The sequence below is a fragment of the Colias philodice genome, chromosome 5, assembly GCF_061535455.1.
Source record: "Colias philodice isolate Cphi_HAF_F1 chromosome 5, ilColPhil1 Martin Lab GWU primary, whole genome shotgun sequence".
Lineage (NCBI taxonomy): Eukaryota > Metazoa > Arthropoda > Insecta > Lepidoptera > Pieridae > Colias > Colias philodice.
In genome coordinates this window covers 4,463,895-4,479,032 of record NC_143090.1, presented here as the reverse complement: position 1 = coordinate 4,479,032, position 15,138 = coordinate 4,463,895, and the positions used below count along the sequence as shown (strand labels likewise).

At 32.4% G+C, this 15,138-nt stretch overlaps 1 protein-coding gene across 4 annotated transcripts in view; it reads left to right on the top strand.

Moving 5' to 3' along the window:
• LOC149488404 (homeotic protein antennapedia-like) overlaps nt 1–15,138 on the top strand; it is a 158,524-nt gene that overhangs the window by 91,284 nt on the left and 52,102 nt on the right. Inside the window, exon 1 of one of the 4 annotated variants that reach the window (XM_089695049.1) lies at nt 13,627–13,645. The exons of the other annotated variants lie outside the window; for them this stretch is intronic. The gene's annotated coding sequence lies outside the window, so the exon portion shown is untranslated. Of the gene's footprint in view, nt 1–13,626; nt 13,646–15,138 lie in introns of those variants that run through there. 4 annotated transcript variants of the gene reach the window in all.

The following is a 15,138-nucleotide window of genomic DNA, read 5'->3' as shown; positions in this document are numbered from 1 at the left end:
GTTATGGTTCTGCAATACATAATTATAAGATGCTTTTATTAAAAAAATATTAAAAAAATATTTTCCAATTTTTTATTACAATCATTATAATAAAAATTGTTTGTGTTATTGGTATTTATTAACTATGATCCTATAGATTATTCTTAATCTATATAAATAATAGAATTTAACTGAAGGTAGAGTGAAAAGCAGATTCTGAATGTTATTATTCTAATTAAAATTTTCTTCTAGTTGTGTCACAGCTCGTGTTTCAAATTCGTATAAATCTTCGAACTCGTCGGTCGGAAATAGCACCTCGTCCGTGCATAAATCACGGTCTATTTAAGCAATCTGAAACGAAAAATCAAAAATAAGCCGCATACATGTCGCTTTACATTTTTTTGTTCGAAGCGCAGTCTTTTTGATCTACGTTTTGAAAATCGTATATTGGAAACTGTTCAATTAATTTTTTTTAATGGAAGTATTTTTCAAACAGATAATAATTTACAGTAATTTACGTTCAATCGAATACTTTTTGGAGCAATATAATACCTACTTATCAGTTACAGTACGAAGTGCAGATGTTTTAATTGCACATTTTCTCATTATTTAGATATGAATACTCTTTCCTTACTCTATACAATATAATAAAAACAACAATGTATTATTCGTAATTCACCTCGTGCACAAAGAATTCTTGGAATGTAATTTTACATTTATCTCAGCATTAAATCTTGAGTCCTATTGAATATTCTGTTTCATTAAGACTGGATTAGAGCATTTTTGCTAAATTCTCATGAGAATACCGTTATTCTCTTAGTGTGTTGGTCACACTCATAATCAAAATATTTACACTAACTTATACAAATTTTGTGATCTACTTTCCGTGGGAATCGTATCGTTCTTGTTTTTTAAGGAAATAAATGTGAATAAAACTTGTTCGAAACCTGATTGATGAGTGAAATCAGCTCAATATATTAATTAAAAATCAAATATCCTGTATATTAACTCGGTGTTTTAATCGTAGTTTTAGATATATTATACCTTCAAGATAATTATATGAATTTTATGAATATCGTGATATGCATATTCATTCGAAACATCCTCTTAAAAAAAAATTATGGAAGTGGGTAAATTATTATACTTCTCGTCGTAGTTTTTTAAATATTCCTACAGGCATATCGTAATGAACGTATATCCGTCTTGATTGATTTCGTATCAATCAAAAACGACTCACCAATTCACTTAGTCTATAAATGGTATTTGGTATAAAAATACATTTTTGTGTAATTGCTCTTAATACTTATTTGTGTGTATAATTTATTGAGTTCGTACAAATATAATTAACGTAGAAAGGCTTTATAATCGTGCAGGTGAAAGCGCACATGTTTCCACTATACTTTATAGTTTATAGGCTTTTGTTAATAACTCATAAATAAAGAGCATTGTATGATGATTTTTAAAAGAGATCATAATTACCTTAACAATTAACAAGCTTACTTATTTTATTTAAGACTAAAGCCTGAAGATGCTAACGCATAATGATGATAGGTATTACGTATTTTTAATAGAAATGATTTAACTATGGAACATTTTAGTCGAGTAACTTCCTTACCATGAAAATAATTAACGTATTTAATTTATATAAGCATTCAATTTAGATAATTTTTCAAATGGTAACCAAATTCGTAATTTAAATAATTTAAATATGAGAGGGCATTGCGTCTTGCGGTCTTGGCAACAGAGCGTCGCGTCAGTAGAGCACATCCGTAACGCAGTTTGCGAAATTGTTCATTAAATTACCTATGACTGAACAAAATACCAAAAACTAGTATTAGAATCCGTTACACTAACCTCATTCTATACTTTATGATCAAGTGTGTACGAAAATGTAGATATTCCGTTATCTTTAAGAGGTACATGAATAAATTCAAACCTGACCGAAGTAATTACACGATGTTTACAACCTCTGATAAAACTTAATTGTTACTTCTCGTACATTACACATGAAATACATGCATTTAAAATTTTTGCATTCATTTCGCTATGAATGTGATTTTAATTAATTTTTTTAAACTTTTTATCTGCTATTATATTTCTGAACTGTTAATTTTATTTATGTTGTGTGTTTCATTTATATAATCGTTATAAACGGTAATTGCGTTTAAGATTTTGTAATAATTATAATCATATTATTTTATAACTTCTTAAAATAAATAATAAAACAAAAGAAGTGGGTTGGAACGCTTTTGACCACAATATAAATGAATCGAGGTAAATGATTACTTAACGTTTATTTCCATAATTTTGGAAACTTTTAAATTATATTAAAGATACAATACGAAATGTATGAACCCAATTCAATTGAGTAAAGATTTGTTTTGAAGCAATCATTGAATGGAGTCGAATATTTTACTGTTACTTAAGAGCCGTTCCAACAGTGAGGCGTTAGACAAGTTCTGTAATTAATTGTAGGAGCCGATTGTACCGACGACAGGGGAATGATCCAATAGATTTATCGTCTCTTATGCTCTGATTCAAGACTGTTAACTATTCTCGAGATGGTCACATGCGAGAGTGAGATGAGGTATTTTATATTTTATTAATATGATAAAAATGTAAGGAAAGTCGTATGGAACATTTTTTTTATAAAAAAGCGTAAAGAAAAGCGATTTACTTCTAGAAATATTATAGATTATTGATGGATCAATATTATTTTCTGTTTATTTAAAAGCTCCGGAAAATAAAATTCATTTGCAGAAAACAAAAGGAATAAGGAAGTAACTAAAGTAAAACAAAGTAGGAGCCCCTTATCGAACTTACGTCCGTCTTCTGTAGAAGGCCTTTTTGTTGGGATAACAAAAACGCATTTTAGGAAAGGGAAGCAAATTAAAGTTATCGATAAAAAATCGAACACGAACATCGATAAGCTAACTATCGATATTGGTTACAAAAATCGTTGGTGGCACCTACTTAATCATGTCCATTGTCCATGCACCTGCTCCATACATATTCATTAACCGATATCGGCTACCGGTCAGTATCAATGACTGTTTTCGCGACATTGCAATGAATACGAGATAAAAATAATATGAATTATTCGATGCAAGAATACAAGTTCTCGTCCACCGTAATGGGTAATTGAAAAGCATATGACATCGTCATGTTTGACGTGAGAAACTGTTTTGTAAGTACATATTATTGATGAATGTAATTAATATTTATGTAATGTAAATTGGATGGTTATTTTATTTTGCATTTAATAGGTTTCATCTCATCTTTTAACATGTATAATATACCAGCTGTAACATAAAACGGTGTATTCTTTTCAATTCTCTACACAACTAGGCTAAATCACATGCAAATTTTACCAATTAGAATTGTTACGAACCGAAAGAAATATGCAAAATGGAGACGAATTTAATTTAAAATGAGATCCGTCTACGTTCCGCTTGGGCCCGCGTCGATCGGAACGAAATTGAAAAAGAGAAAAAAAATTCGAGAGCGGAATAAATAAAAATAGATATCCCGCTACAGCGCAAGTCGCCGTTGAAATGAAAATAAAACAGCACAATGCTTTTTGTGGACGAAATAAATTAAAAAGTGTGTCGCGATTTTGTGAGCAACAAACCGTAGTTTCGCAATGCCCAATGTCTGTATATGTGGTGTGTATGTTGGGTATTCTGTATTGACATTCGAATAGTTTTAGCCGCGTCCGCAATATTTCAATGATGTTCAATTTACATTCTATTTGTGAGGATTATCGCATGGACAATCATTTAGTTTATGTTTGAATACAAGTGTTCCAATTCACTAGCACTCGCTTTTAATGGCTTTCATGTCACAAACCGTAAAGGATTCTTTAAGATGTAGGTCAGCTGGTAATGTTTTTTTTTTGTTTTATTCGGACGTCCTCTATAAATTACGAGATCATTGAGTTACATATGTTTATTTTTGCTACGAAGTTCTGAAGTGCTAAGGTAAGAAATGAGGTATTAACTAGCAACTTTATTTACACTAGGTACTTTATTTACATGCTGATGTTAAGATTGTTATTACGGATAGCCATTTGTTATACATAATGTACTTAATGCGACGTTATCATAATTTTCTCTTAGATTCTACGAGTTATTTGAAAGGATCATAGTATACCTATTTGAACAATGTTCAAGAGAGGTACTAAATGAAAATCACTCTTATTTTTGTATAAACGATTAGTTAATGCACTCAAAAACAGTAGGCAAGCATTAATAAAGGGGGAAAGTTTTACCTAAATTATATTTGTGGGTCGTCACGCTTTCCCGGGGTGCGGGGCGGGGAGGCGGGTGATAAGAGGGGTCCTATAGGCCGTAGGTGGATGTCCCGTATTCATAGACTAGGTATTGAGACACAATTGATGATTTTTTTATATTTCATATCTATTCTACCTATTTTAGTTTAGTTTGAAATCATATTATATTATGTACCTAAACAAGCTCTAGGACAGATCATTGAGGTCGCGGAAGAATTCTAACAAATACCCGCGGCCCCATCATTAAAGCGGCTCGACGGAACACAGTGGGGTTTTAGTCGGTAAGAATCCGACATAACCCACGGCTCCTTCCCCGGGGGCCGTGGGTATCTTTGGAAGATTTCCCCACTATAAAAAAAAAAAAAAAAGGACAGATCATTGAAGTTGTCTTTTACCTATGTTAATGAAATTCTGATAGTACCAATTGGGTGTCGTATAAAAAACACTGACAGAACTTTCTAGTCCAGTAGGATTAAATTAATAGTAGTAGGTATTCAGATTAGTAACGTGTTTCGTAGACATACAAATCGTGCTTGGGGTCGGATTTTTTAGGGAAAACTGACTTATCAGTCTGGGTAATTCAAGTCATTTGAAATAAAATAAGTATAATTAGTGTAAAGTAAAGTTTTCTAAGAAGAAAAATCGGAAGCAAATAAAAAGCTGTACAAAGAGCTGCCAATGTATCAACAAAGCTTTTAAGGTTATGCAAACAATTGCAGAATACATTCAGGGCGTGATTAAATATTCGAGTGGTCTATACTATAAATACATGTCTTTTGTAATCCAACAGCACTTAAGTCGCGGGGAGATCGGCTATGCACACTCTACATTTACGCACTTTGACTAAAACCAAAGTTTTGCGTTAAGGACTCACTTATATCTTTACTGTTATAAGATTTTATCTCTGTAAGCGCTCCTGAAAACAGAAACGTCACAGAAAGTTACTATTTTTTCGAAAATAGACACATATCCGAGAAAGTTTGTAAAAGTTGTTAACGTTACAGAGAGCTACGATTGCCAAAAGAGTTCTGAAAACATTTAAATGTCGAATAAGATTACAAATGAGCTCCAACGAGCTGTCTTACCTGACCTGGCTCGCAAAGTAGAAGCTTCTGATGGGTCTTCTCCATCGACATGACAGCTCGTTTAGCTGAAGCAGCTTCAGTGAAGAGAAGAAAGTTTGCGAAGAATTAAGGAATGAGGCGTGCGAGTGCGGGGGCGAGGGGCGGTGTCGCGGCGGCGGCGCGGCAGTGCGCCGCGCGCGGCCGTCGCGCCGCCCGCCCAGCAGTGGTTCCGCCGCCAGCCGCCGCAGTCGCAGTCGTCACCGCCGCCGCGATGCCGTCCGACCGCTCGCCGCGAAACCGCTCCGAAACGCTCGCGATTTGAACTCGCGCGCGAACCCCCACGAAACTGAATAAGTTCGACAAATCCTCCTCCTACCTGGACCACTATATAGACGGACGTGTTACCGGTGATAGTTCGATAGTTTTTTTTCTAGTACAAAATTGTATATCTTCGGTAGAGAGATGAAATTAGTATTTTTTAAAGTACAAAGTATTTAGCGCTGTAGCGACTATAGATTACCTTCTAATAAATACAGGGTCAGTTTTGTATGAATTCATTGTGATTGTAGATTAAGTCGCTGAAACGAGAACTCTATATAACCCATATACTGTTTTAAGGTAGCCTGCAGTATTTTTGTTTGGTAAGTTTATTGAGTGAACGTAGAAATTGATCGATCAATTCGCACCTAATCAATTAACTGTAGTAAAGAAAATAAAATGGAACATAATAAAAACATAAATTATATCGAACAACGTTGATTAATTTATTCGATTAACAGTGAAGCAATGGCCAAACAAACCATTTATATCACGTCTGAAACTCGAATGATTTTCACGTCACGTAAACATAAACAATGTTTATTCCATTGTTTAAAGAGCTCGAGATGTAACGATAGCGTTATTGTTACAGGCATTAGGACCGCGGTAGGTGCCTGAGACGGTTGCGCTCGACAACACTTCGTACCTTGCAGTCCGAAAATCGTTTGTCCCGCCTCTATCAATATATATTTAGAACGAACAAATGCCGATCGTAAATCGAATGCTCCGCGATTGTTTTGAATATAGACATGAAACATAGCAGCAAAACAAAGTCGAACGGTGTATGCAGCTCAGCGCGTGCCCAAACTTTGATTAATAATTTCCCAGCATGCATCTGTGTTTTATTATGATGCATTGTTTTCGTTTGTTAAATAAATTACACGATAGATTAATATAGCACCTGAAGTTTACATGAACGATCGCCGGTCGAATGGCCTTTGTTTTGCAGACGCTTTCTCCTGTATCGTTAATCATTTAATCGTAGCGGAGTTGCGAGCGATAAATAAAGCCATAAAAAGGACCGACTGATTGAATAAAAGTTCAATAAAATTATATCAGACGTGTTATCAGACGCAATAACATTGACGTTTCACGGGGTTTGAGTGTAGAATTAATGTAGATATTCCACTTCTCACATATTTATTACCTAATTTGCAGCTAAATGTTATATTAGTGTCGCTCTCTATGCTCATGGGAAACGTCGGTCGGTGAGACAGGAAAAAATGCAACGCTGAATATAATAATATATCTTATGTTTATAGCAATGAACGTTTGTTGTCCAAGCGTTAAAAGCTCTTAGGATGCTAATTAGATACACATTACAAGTTTCTTTGTCACGTATTTAAATATTTAAATCGATATAATATTATAAATAGGTACGTAGCAGTAATCTATAAAACAGTAGGTTATAACGTATTCTTTGAAATTTTTAATTAATCGATTCAGTTCATATTAGTACTATTGTTTGTTAGATGAGAAATTATAATAATTGTTCTAATGATAAAAACTGTAGTTAGAGCATCTGCAAAAAACAATAAATGTCATAAATCATAAACAGATTTTTTTGAAAGTCAAAAGGTACCTATTATGAGTTTTTATGAATAAGTTGCGTGGGCCTAACGGTGCAATGCACAACAATGTTAGTTCCCCAAAAAGGTAACAATGTGAATGGTCTTGCGCAAGATTTTTATTTTGTTCACGAAAAGTCGTGAACATTTCAAACGCGTATTGTAACTTTGTAAGTGTCTCGTCGCCCGCGCCGGGGTGGCCAGTGAAAGCGCTCATTGTAATTTTAATATGCGAGACCTCTCATTTGTATCGATGCTTGCCTACTGAGCTTTATGTTTACTCATTTTGATGCGCATTTATTAATTTAAAAAGCGGATATTAGGATTTTATATCTTTTTAATCACATGCGAAACTGTGAAACTAATATATGCATAAAACGTAAATCAAATAGGTATGTGTAGTTAGGTATGTAGCCGTCATTGAAAACGCGTCTAACCCATTCGCAACCAATAAAAACATTGTATCACCGCAACACAACGTGTCTGCCATTTGTGCACGATTGCAAAATAAATCATTTCTGAAACAAGTAATTAAAATACTAGTGGACGCCAGAATCAGGCATTCCGAATAGGTACGCGGCTGGCAGTGAGATGCAAAAACATGAAAGTGTTATTGCTCTCAGCGAATATGGAAAATAGTTTTGTGAAATTTAAATTGATTGCTTTATTTCATCGTTTGTTGAAATATAGATTCAATATTATATGTTATCCATGTCATTGTCATGCAAAAAAATATTGAGCACGAATTCCCGCCAAAATTCGCAAATGTATTTTTTTTCTTTTTGTAATTTTATACATCTGTCAATTGTTTAATGTCACTCACAAATAAGTTGTTTATAAAGTAATAAACATATTATGATCAACAAAATCAATAAATATGTATGCACGTCAATGAGTTATTGTTAATTAATATCATCTGTTTAATTAGTTTGATACAATGCAAAAGTTTATTTAACTCTAAGATATCATTTACAATGTAGCAGGTGGAGCTTTTAAAATTCTTCAATAACTAATGAGCATTGATAGTTGGTATTTAATATTCATTCCTTTTAAAGTTTAACAATTTTAAGGTAGGTATGGCAATGATGATTTCTCAGTAGATAGATATATAAATGGCCCTGGCAAGTCATTTATGATTTATATTTTGATGTTACTATAGTTTATCATTTGAAGTAAAATATAAAAACCATAAATTGTAATGTAACATGATAATATCTACTTTTCTAACAGAACTGCTATATTCATTGATAATTGATATACACACGTAAACATTTTACGATACAATAAATTTAATTGATTTTATCACACATACCTATCGGGATCAATTAAAACATAAACGACACGTTATACGAGAAAAACAATTCGTCACAGGAAGTTAATTTTAATATCGATATATTAAAGCATCTTAACCGGAAAATCACGATCGTAAAATAGGTGACGATGACGCCTTAAAATCAGCTGTGACATTTATCACTACAATAATAAAACAAGCTGTAATAGGCATAATCTCAATACACCAATTAAGGTTAGTGTTATAGCGGCAGTACACATGGGGCCAACGCGTTGGGCCAACGTGTTGGGAAAAAATGAAGGATATCAAGGTTCCTGTTCACACATTGGCGTACTGATCATTCTGCATTGGCGCTTCAAAGATGGACGTAGTCCGTAGAAGTTCTTGCAGCCGCGGCAATTTATTTATACAGTGCGTTTAATTATTACGTACATGTGCACCAATAATAATGAGTGTACTCTGCCGTCTACGATGATACCATTTTCCAATCTCTATTGTCCTTTTTTATTTCTGTATAAATAAAACATTATTATGTTTAGATTTTTTCAAATGTTTAAAATGTGTACATTTTACATTTAATTTAATATTAACTACCTATAAAACGAAACTTTAAAGATTATAATATTATTATATTAAATGATAATATTATTTATGTAATAAAGCACAATTTGATCAAAATTATGCTCATTGTACCTATATTGTTATTTAATTTTTAAGAACAAGTAACTTATTAATATTATTTTACTCATTTTATAAATATATTCATTTTTTTATCTCATTGTATGAAAGTGAGATAAGAAAAACATCTAGAATAATATAATAAATAGAAAATAAAACATCTAATTTATTGAGTCATATGGTTTTTATTTTTGTGTAAGTAGTTCATGCCGTGGATTCCAAATTATTCCTTCATGTGGATACAATTCTACGAATTGTAAAACCTCATTGCTTGTCCACATCGGCGCCAACGTGTGAACGCTGTTTGCGGAGCGCGCCAAGATCCTTTGATGTGTGCACAAAAAACCGACAACATTCGGTTGGCCTGCCAATATTGGCGCCAACTAGGCTAATGAAGCCAACATACCGCCAAGTAGCTCTCTACACGTTGGCCCAACCCGTTGGCCCAACACGTTGGCCCAATGTGTACTGCCACCATTACGACTGGTAAACGGTCGGCCGGCGATATAAGTGCGTCGTAAAGTTAAATTTAATGGCTCAGTTGAGCAAGGAATCCTCTATAAACAAACAGATATAAACAACTTTTCTTTTCTTTACCATTTGAAAATTACTGCCCTTTAACAAAAAGGTGTTTTCGCGCTCATTAATTTTAATAGGATTAAAGAATTTTAAGATAATGTCATTATGGAAGCTAAGCCTTTTCGTTTAATTAAATGTTTTTATTGTACTTTATGGGACGTGTTCGGTTTGTTAGTACAATATAGTGTCATTATTGGCAATGTTTATGACAATAAGCGCTTTGTGTTGTTTCAATAAAAAACGGAAGCAGAGAATTATGACTTTTGTTCACGAACAATTCCATCTATCCACTAAATATTAATGTTGTACCTACGTACTGATAAATGATGGTTAATATCTTGTAACCTCAGGTGTCTTATTCTAACCACACATAGTTTTGTTGCAAAATGCTCGAACAGATATAATTATCTAAGTCTAAGATGGAAGCACTGTAGAAATAGAAAATAGAAACATTTCAACATCGCCAACCAAAACAAGGCTGAAGGCGAATTTCATCTATATTTAAAGGAGCCAATTAAGCAAACGCCATTCCTATCTGGCTCATCTTTGTACGTATACACGGATACATTGCGTGACTCTAAACACAGAGTTTCTTGTCGTAGGGCACGCCGGCCTTAAATTGTTATGTATCGGATCCTACATCTCGAGCCGCGGATGTCTAGCGATCTCGCTATGTTTATGACGATCTGCCTGGACGTATAAACAGTTGGCGATGTGAAATTTCATTTCAATATATTGCATGGAAAAGCCATTTGTTATCACACTTAATTTTTGTCATAAAAATCATGATATAATTTTTTTCATACAATATTATAAATTAATTTTATCAACAACATTCGCGTCTAGAAAATGAATATGAAAATTTATTTGATTATGTCTTCAGATTTACAGACATCTTCATTTAGATTATACAGTTATCAACGTTTATGTATGAACATTATTTACCAGAATCACTCGGAACATTTGCTTACATTCAGGAAAGTATTACATAGATCCAAGAGGCAAGCAATTTCCTCTCAATCCCGCCTGTTTGCTATGCAGGTCGTGGCAACCACTGATTTTTGCTCGATGTCGACACAGCTCGAAATGTATTAGTGGGTTTAACGCCTACGGAATAAGACCCTTGAGCCGAACTGTGATACGAATTCACTATTAGACCCCTTTTCAAACCTACCTTCATATAATAAATTAGTATTTATCTCATTCGTTAAAATATAATAATTACTTACGTATATAAAAGAAAACATGATAATTTTAACTGAAAATAAAAACATGTTTTTATCAATGAAACTCATAATAACTCTCCATCATTTCAACAACTAGCGCGCTTGTTTAGTAATGAATATAAATTACGCCACAATATATAAAAACGAATAAATTTTATTAATAGCTAGTTGAGGGACGTGTCTTATTCTAAACGCAGACAGAAGTGGGTGTTTCGTGGGCTTATCTTGAAAAATATCAAAATCAACGGGGAGTCTATGAGTCATTACATTCGTTTCCACATGGTATATAAAATCTACGAAATCGACAATATTTACTTTTTAATTTATGTACAAAATTTGGTAAATGAAGCTTGATTAAAATTTAACGATGTCTATTTATTAGGAAAAGATTAAACTCTATAACTCTATGTAATAATAATGACTCTATCTAGACAATATTTAAAATATGTTTAATCATGTTTTTCACAGGCTACAATTTTATTTAACATATATATTCTCATTATATTATTTAAACGTGTAAGTTCATTACGTTCATAAAACTAACGTATAGGTACATACGTATATTACAACCACAGTTACAACATATTATATCAATTTTACACTCAAGTAGGTAGGTACCTACCTAGTTTTATTCCGGCTCAAACTCGATAAGTGATCAATGTTTCATATTTTGATATATTACATTTATTTACTTATAAGGGTTGTAATATCACAAGATACTATCATCAGCTACAATAAGCTGGTTCAAGCTTACTTGCATGACTCTATATTCTGATATGTTATTGCGATAAAAAGTAATTATGTACCTGTCACATTTTGATAATTGTTCACATATTAAGTGGTACATTGTGGTCAATTATTATTTGAAAATTTTAATTGCTTTTAATCACAAGTTATGCATTTATCCTTTATATAAAAACATCGATGAAATTTTTATGAGCTCGTTTGAACGTAATTTAGCCAAATTATGTTTGACAAGTTTCTTATTCAAGTCAACCTTCATCTGTCTTCGCATATAATAATATTTTGTTTTAATTAAAATAAATATGTTTGAAAGTGGTTTACCGAAAATGACATCAATAAAACAATATAAAATATGGGGAAAAAACTGACAAATGCGAAATCTTACACATACCTTCAAAAATCACACAGTTAAGACAGGTCTTTAACTAAATTACTCAATCTATATATCGAAGATCTAAAAAGAGGCACATATTTCATACCCCATGTGTTGTCTAATAACCGTCGATATGACAAAAACCGGTAGCGAGCGGGATCTTTTTCGTCAGCCTAATGCGATGTTATCAGAGGGGCGAAGGACCCGGCGGCAAGCTTTGCCACTTAAATCGATACTATTTATATCTTTAAAGTGTACTTTCTTCTATGTATGGATATGTACATCTGTCACATTACACATATTGTTTTCATGTTATAATTCATAAATATTTCGAAACTAAATGATAACATTTGGCTTTCCAAACATTTGCATAAAATTACGATTTACTGAATTGTTATTGATTTAAATGTATTATAGATTGATTAAAGTAGTATATATTTTCTAAGCTTCTTAATTAATCTTAAAGACACTATTTATGTTTGGATTTACTTCTATTGAGCATTGAAATCAATTGGCTGTTCAGAGCATCAGAAGATTATATGTTTTTAATCATATTAAGCCGATTTAATGAACTCGATCTAGGTTAATAAAAAATCTAGGTTATATTTGATAAAACGTGTAAAGCGACTTTGATTTAATTTATTGACGGATGTTGAATTTGATACCTACTCATTTTATGTTACATTCAAAATAAATTATTTTAGAGAAGATTTTGTATGTATTTACGATGTTTTCGAAGAAACTAAAGAGGTCATAAATTTCGAAAAATATTTGAAACAAAACTGAAATAATCTTACCATACTATTTAAGAGTTAATTACGTAGAAAGTGTAATTATAACTGGCTATGAATTTTAATCGCATTAAAAGAAATGTAAAACATTACATTTTGAATTTGTACACATTGAAAATATTATTCTGTATCTACTCTCTGTAAGATCGTGGAGATAAATTAAGATGTTATAAATGTTTAATATTTACAACTGGTAATTACAGAAGTCATAATTTAAAATGATTCCTATTTATGTTTTATTTCTTGAGAATAATATAGAATAAAATAATGTTGTAATACAATTCAATGTAGTAAATCAAAATGGTTTAACATGTTTTTATTGTTGGTTTAAATAAATAAATATATTTTTTGTACCAAATAATGTTAATAAATTTATAAGTAATTCAAATCCCTGATGCTTTTTACCAACAAGCGACAATTCTTTAGATGATATTCTTTATAATTTCTTTTAAACGAACATGGCCGGCTGTAGAGCTTTTTAAGTGTTTCGTAACTTAGGGACCAAAAGGCGTCTGTTACTTATAAATTAATACAAAAAGGGATCATAGACAGCCATTCATTAAAACCAGATGTTTAATAAGCAATTAAGTATGTGCTGTAAATGTCCTCGTTTACATTTGGGCGTTTATTCAATACATTGAACATGTAATACCTATAACAACTTATTGTGATTTCATACTAAATGTGTTATTTTTGTTTCAGGTAAATCTTCGAGATTTCTGTTTTCGAATAAGTTTTAATAGGTTAGTAAATTATATTAAATGTATATAAAGTTCAAAGTAAAATTTGAAATTGTTAAACTACAGATAGAAGATAAAATAGACATACCCAGCAACTTTACGGAACATTTTAGAAAGTTAGTACAACACAATGAAAAATCTCTTGTGCAATGCTCTTACAAAATCTTTAGATACAAAATGCACTAAAAAGCGTTGAACTTTACAAAAGCTCTCAGGTAAGTATACCATGTAATAGCTAGTGCCACTTATAGAATAGAACGGTATGATACGACACGATATCTTCCCCAACGTATGAAATAGAAATAGATATTTTTAATAAGTGCGAGCGCGACAGGTGTATGCAACTCGGTTGCGCCCTTGCAAAGCTTAGCGCTCAGCTGTCCGTTCGGAGCGGTGATGTTTGAAACACGGGACAGGCGGAGCTTAGCTACAAATCACTCAATGTCACATTTTGACATTTGAGATATTAGCTCTTTTTTTCTATAACTCCGCCACCTCTGTAGATATGTACATAGTTGCGAATGCGATGATATTTTTTTAATCGACACAAAATATTACATATATTTTGATATGAAATGTGTTCTATTTCCGAAAGTATAAAATAGTTCTAAAGAAATTCTACTCTGTGGCTGACCATTAAGAATTCTCACGCCTCATCACAGAAGCCATAAAATTTACGATCGCCGTGTTAACATTGTTGTCGCGCCTTTTTTAAAATTCGAAGCCAACGGAACAAACTGGAAATGGCCCGCGTCCTAAAAAAGTAACATAGCCAGTTTTGATTAGGCCCGCTTAACAGTAATTAAAATTAAATTATATGATGTCGATAACGGGATTTGTTGGAAAACATTAATATTGTAAGCTTTAGGCAGATAAGAAGCAAATTTTTTGTATTATTTATTCAGTTATTTAGCTTGGTAGCGGATATCTCTACAATATAGGTAACGACGTTTTAACACGATAACAAGCAAGAATTTATTAGATATGTATAATAAGTTTAATTTACATGTAAATTTATTATTATTCCTCGTGTAATTCTGAACTTATCTATACAACTAAAAGTTCAAATAAATAAAAAACCTTATCTGTTGTATGAATTCCGTATGAATAATGGATTTTTACAAAAGACATTTTAGGTTGAAAACGTGCGGTTTTGTTCCCCACACAAGTGTCACGTTCGTATTGTTGGTGATTACGCAAATTGTCCAAATAGTCCCCAAGTTTGTTTCCAAAGACAATAACCATGTTACTGAGAACATAATTAATTTCTAGCTCCGAAATGTTCGAAAGATCTTGCCGTTATACTCGTAAACGCAGCGGGGCTTTACACCTACAAACTTAATAAAGCGCCACATAAGTCCTTTAATCAACACGATAAAGTTCATTTTTGTGTGGCACACACACGTTCCTATTTTTGTTAAAAATTAACTTCACGCATTCTAAATCCACATTTTTACCCATAGACAAAACAATACTCATAATGAATAACATTATAA